This window comes from Pelophylax lessonae (assembly GCF_965119305.1).
Source record: "Pelophylax lessonae genome assembly, chromosome: 5".
Taxonomy (NCBI): domain Eukaryota; kingdom Metazoa; phylum Chordata; class Amphibia; order Anura; family Ranidae; genus Pelophylax; species Pelophylax lessonae.
The window spans coordinates 174,491,163-174,497,162 of NC_138772.1; the positions used below are offsets into that span (position 1 = coordinate 174,491,163).

The 6,000-nt window shown below is 45.7% G+C and overlaps 1 protein-coding gene across 1 annotated transcript in view; it reads right to left on the reverse strand.

Annotated features, from left to right (window-relative positions):
* The window catches only part of CPNE4 (copine 4), a 609,887-nt gene extending 609,188 nt beyond the window's left edge, over window positions 1-699 (reverse strand). Inside the window, exon 1 of the mRNA XM_082258376.1 lies at window positions 367-699. The gene's annotated coding sequence lies outside the window, so the exon portion shown is untranslated. The remainder of the gene's footprint in view (window positions 1-366) is intronic.
* Between the last annotated feature and the right edge of the window lie 5,301 nt (window positions 700-6,000).

The following is a 6,000-nucleotide window of genomic DNA, read 5'->3' on the forward strand; positions in this document are numbered from 1 at the left end:
TAAGCTGTGGAAGTGTGATATAATAACCAAAATTTTTTTTTTTTTTTTTTTTTTTAATATACATCCTGATAAATGTAGACAAATATTTCTATAAAGTTACAATAGGCAGAGCTGAAAGTGCAGTTAAAGTGAGATTTGGTGCTGATGTTGGAAAGGTTACATTAACGATCCAATTACACAGCACTGCCTAGGATGCAATCAGTTATCCTATATGTCCTTACAGAACCAGGGGTCAGGTGGGGGCGATACAATTTTCATGAAGTTAAAAAGAAATCACAACATTTGTATCCATTACCTGTCAAAGCAAACATTTACTATAATAATACAAAACCCCATCTAGGTATCTCAATCATTGGAATCACCTACCTTTATGCAGAAGATCACTGTAGGTTTGACTAGTCCAGGTGCTTTATAAAAAGTTCCTTTCCTTTAGATCTCTTTGCAGTCCCTTTAGCTGTAGTTACATAAGGAAGATGATTTTGCAAGCTGATGAGTTTGAGGGTACCTCTGAAAATCCCAGCTCCATCCTCAGTGCCCAAGGAAGTTGAAGGTTGCCTGGGGGGGATAGGATGCTGTGCCAAGATCTTATCACTTGGATGGAGGACTAGTCAGACGAGGGGAAAAGGAGATGTGGAGTGGTGAAAGTGGGATGGAAGGAGTGAGAGGTCTGTGAGTAGGAGACTGCACACACAATGAGAATAATCCACCTTCTCTGGCTCATCACAGTCTCATTGCTACATCTAGCTTACTGTCCAGATCGCTGAGCCCCGGCGCCCTCTAGTGGCTGCTTTTCATCATCACGACTCACGGAGTTCCCAAGGGTTCTTAGTGAAAGTTCACATGCATTATTCTGACTTTTAGCTTCTAAAGCTGCAGCTAAAAGAAAAAAAAAATCAGTAAATATTGTCAGTGTTTTATGCAACCAAAAATGTGTCTTTTTCTTTCTTTTTTTTGTTCACCAATTTAATGAATTATTTTTTTAGTTTACATAAAGTAACGTTTATGTATTACAGGGATTTACACCGATCAGCCATAACATTATGACCACTGACAGGTGAAGGGAATATCTTGTTACAATGCCATCAGAAAATTGGTGGGATATATTAGGCAGCAAGTGAACATGTTGTCCATGAAGTTGATGTGGTGAAAGCAGAAAATAAATGGACATCGCTGTATGTTGTGTATGGGGATGTGAAGCCCATGGTGACCCATATCTACGGCCAAAAGCTTCTACAATGGTCAAATGAACATCAGAAATGCACTACAGAGCCATGGAAGAAGGTGGCCTGGTCTGATGAATCACGTTTTCTTTTACTGCATGTGGATGACAGTTGTGTGTGCGTCAATTGCCTGGGGAAGAGATGGCACCATAAGAAGGCAAGTCGGCAGAGGCAGTGTGACGCTTTGGGTAATGTTCTGCTGGGAAACCTTGGGTCCTTCCATTCATGTGGATGTTACTTTGGTGTCCATGCCTCAATGGGTCAGGGCTGTTTTAGCAAAAGGGGGCCATACTCAATATTAGGCGGGTGGTCATAATGTTCTGGCTGATCGGTGGCACTGACAATTTACACAGCACTTTATACACTGTACTTTTACATCAGTCCATCCCCTCAAAGATCTTACAATCCAAGACCCCTATCTCACATACACATACTAGGGACAATTTAGACATTAGACAAATAAAGGTTAAGTTCACCTTTGTAAAAAAAAAAAATAGGTGCACATATTTTTTCTGGGGAAAAAAAATGTGCCTTTATTGTTTTTTGTATAGGAGCCTGCAGAGCATTGCACTTACAATCTGTGGTTTACAGGTGCAATGTCTGGCCCCTGCACTGGAGCCCCACAGCTTTCTGCCTGCTCCTCTGTATGGGCTGTCTGTTTGAAAGTTGCAGGGCTTGTGAATGAACTACAGGGGGCGCTCATCAGCGCCCTCGCTGTTACTTTGAGATGTCTGCTGTGGTCAAAGATGGGACTTGTAATTTTCTCATTCACAGATAGCTGTGAATAAATAGAGGAAATGTGCAGGCAGAGCCCTGCATAGCCGCACCGCTTTTGAAATGTGATGAACTCCCACCCACTGCCACCGAGAGGTGGTTCTGGGGATGGGAGCCATGGGTAAAGGAACATGGTATATGTAACACCCTAAATAATGGTGTAACATGCTCCTAAAGGTGAACCTATCCTTTAAAGTGGTAGTAAAGTGAAGATTTAAAAAACTGTCTGACAGGCAGGGTTTTTGATAACAGAAGAGACCCTAGTGCTCTCCTCTGTCATAAATGCCCAAACCTGACCCCCCGCCTGTGAGCGGGTAACGTGATCTGAGCCACACATTCACAGCTCTGACCACATTTACGGACCACTCTGTGCACCGTGGCGAAGAGATTTCTGTGCAAATTCGTAGGAATGATGTCCCCTCGGCTCAGCCCAGGGGCGTAACTACAGGGGTTGCAGAGGTTGCAATCGCTACCGGGCCCCATGCTCCAGGGGGCCTGTGTGGCTCCCCTGTACACCTGGATAGGAGGGGCGGTGGGGGCAGCATGTAGAGAAATCACTGTCCTCCTTTTTCCTCTTGTAGCTGCAGGACGAAAATTAGGAGATTGGTTCCTCTGTATGCTTCCCCCACCACTCCTCCTATCTAGTTCACTTGTGTTCTGCTGCCCCCCCCCCCCTGTGCTCCCTCTCCTCTCCTACCGGCTGCTGCAGGAGATGTGTCACAATAGAGAACCAGGAAGGGGTCGGTAAAAATGTTATTTTCCAGCTCCTTCCTTTTCTGAGTCATAGTCAGTGACGTTGTAAAAAAATAAAATAAAATTATAAAATATAATACAGGAATGCAAAGGTCACACTTGTGACGGGGCCCTGGCATTCCACCACTGTGGGGAGGCCCCAAGATGGCAGGAGGGGGGCCCACTGCAAAACTTGTGAAAGGGTCCCGTGACTTTCCCAACAGGGACAGGCCAGAGTGGACAACCGGGGCACTTGCCCTGAATCCTTTATGGGGTGCCAGGGATCCCAGACACCATGACTGCCCCCTTTGGGGCAGGCGCTATCTCTTTGATTTAAATAAGGGGGGGGCTAAGAGGATATGTGCTGGGGGTGCTTTGGGAGGGTAGATGACTTGTGCTAGAAGGAAAGGGGGGATTTCAAAATCCAACCCCCCCTCCCACAGTGGGAACCCTTTCTCCTTCCAAAGCACCCCTCCAGCACATTTCCTCTTGCAACCTTCCTATCACTCCTCCAGCCAGGTGTATACCTTGTTACCTGTACCCACCCCCCACCCCTCTTCCTGGTTACTGTGTCCCCCTCCTCTGTATAGATCCATAAACTAAAAACAGACCTCAGATCATAAGCATGGCTCTTTCCGTTTAACTACCTCAATACCGGGCACTTAAACCCCCTTCCTTCCCAGACCAATTTTCAGCTTTTAGCGCTGTTGCATTTTGTATGACTATTGCTCGGTCATGCAACACTGTACCTAAACCAAATTTATGTCATTTTTTCCCCACAAATAGAGCTTTCTTTTGGTGGTATTTGATCACCACCAGGTTTTTTCTTTTTTGGTGCACAAATAAAAAAAGACTGAAAAGTTTGAAAAAAAAAAAAACGTTTTTTTGTTTAGGTTATAAAATTTTGTAAATAGATACGCTTTTTCCTGCACTGATGAGCACTGATGACGCCGCACTAACAGGCACTGATGAGGAGACACTGATGGGGTGGCACTGATGGGGTGGCACTGATATGCAGCATTAATGGGCACTGATAGGTAGCACTGATATGCAGCACTGATGGGCACTGATATGTGGCACTGACAGATAGCATTGATGTGCAGCATTGATGGGCACTGATAGGCAGTGCTGATGGGCACTGATAGGCAGCACTGATGGGCACTGATGGGCAATGATAGGTGGCACTGATGGGCACTGATCTGCGGCACTGATGGGCGGCACTGATGGGCGGCACTGATGGGCACTGATAGGCAGCACTGGTGGGCGGCACTGATAGCTGGCAATAATGGGCACTGGTGGGCAGCACTGATAGGTGGCATTGGTGGGCAGCACTGATAGGGAGGCCACCACTGGCAGGCTCTCTGAGCCCTGTTTGCCATCCCTGGTGGCCATGGTGGGCATCCCTGGTGGTCATGGGTGGGCATCCCTGGTGGTCTAGTGGCATCCCCCCCCCCCCAGGGCTGCACTGGTAATCAATGTTCTGATTACTAGCACAGACCCCCCCTGTGATCAGTGAGTGATTAGAAATACTCACTGATCCCCTGGCTGCAGTACAGATCATCCCTCTTCTCCTCACTGACAGGATCTGTCAGGAGGAGAAGAGATCGAAGCCGTTACAACGGCTGTGTTTACATTACATGACGGCTGTGATTGGACATGTGATCAGGAGGGCCGATCACAGGGCCCTCCTGCCGCATCTTGTTGCTCTGTGTCCAAGGGACACAGGTACATCGAGATCGCGGTGCGATCTCGCTCCTTCTGAAGGACGTTCCGGAACGTCCAATCAGAAGGACGAGACTCCCACCCGGCCGTATATGTGCAGTGGCCGGGTGGGAGGTGGTTAATAGAGCTTAGATCTTTGTGGTCAGTGTAACTGGGCCATGTAAGGTAAGAATCTTTTGTCTACATACTGTTTGCTAAAAGCTGTCCCTCAGAAAGTTGGGAGGTATGCACTAGTGCTTTTTTCACCTTTATTATTTTCTTTATATTGGCTTTTCAAATAGGAAATGCAGTAATATAGAGATTGAACACATGTAGTGTATCATAACACTTTTGGTAGTAAAATAATACATTTGTATAGGGCAGGGGTCTCCAGACTTTCTAAACAAAGGGCCATTTTACTGTCCTTCAGACTTTTTGGGGGCCGGACCCTGGCGATTGGGAGTACAACATGTCTGAACATTAGGGGAAGTAAACAATTCCCCATGATTAGTGTCATTGGTAGGAATTGTGACCCATCATTGGTGTCATTGAGAGGAATTGTGCCCCATCATTTGTGTCATTGGGCCCCATTGTTGGTGTCAATAGGAGGAACTGTGCCCCATCATTGATGTCATTGGTAGGAATTGCACCCCCTTGATGGTGTCTTTGGGAGGAACTGTACCCTTCATTGGTGTCAGTGAATAAAATAGTGCCTCACAGGGTGGATAAATGCAAGGGACAGAAGTATTTGATCTAATAAGAGGGGCAGTCCCTCCAAATGAGATATAGTTTAGATTTACTAACAACTAGGGGGTTGATTCCCTAAGAGTTAAATAACAGCAAATAAAATGTGGTAAAATACAGCATGCAGTAAATCAGTTGTGAAATTTCAATTCACTAAGAATTTACCATTTAAAACCAAATGTGGTATTTGCTCGATTTAGCAGTATTTACCGCATTATGCATGCTGGATCAGTGAAGTCACGAGGGGGCGGGCCACCAGGTGACATCACCATGTGGCCCCACCCTTACCTATGTAAGAACTGTCAAACAGCGAAGGAGGCATTCAGCGGCCAGCCATCCTCAGAAGCGGAGCTCTTTCCTTTTTTTTTTCCGAGGTTCTAGTGATACACAGCCATTGGGATTGACGATGGATTTACATCGAGGGACACTGTTTTTTTTACTTTGATTTTTTTTAATAAAGGATTTGCCAACTGTTTTTCCTACTTTTTGACACTTTTTTTGGTGAATAGTTAGGGGTTTCGCTTGGGGGGGGGCAGAATCTGGGGATAGGGACAAGGTGCTTTGGGGCGGAGGGGCGCTCACTTGCTCCCCCTTTCCTGACCTGTCAGGCTGCATGCTCAGATAAGGGTCTGGTATAAAATTTAAAAAAGGGGGGCACGCTATGTTTTTTTACATTTTGGCTTGGACCACCATTCTGTTTTTTTCTTATACTTTTTATTGCCGACTTTTTTTTATACAATCAGCTGTTACATAGTTACATAGTTACATAGTTACATAGTAGGTGAGGTTGAATAAAGACAATAGTCCATCCAGTTCAACCTGTGTAGGT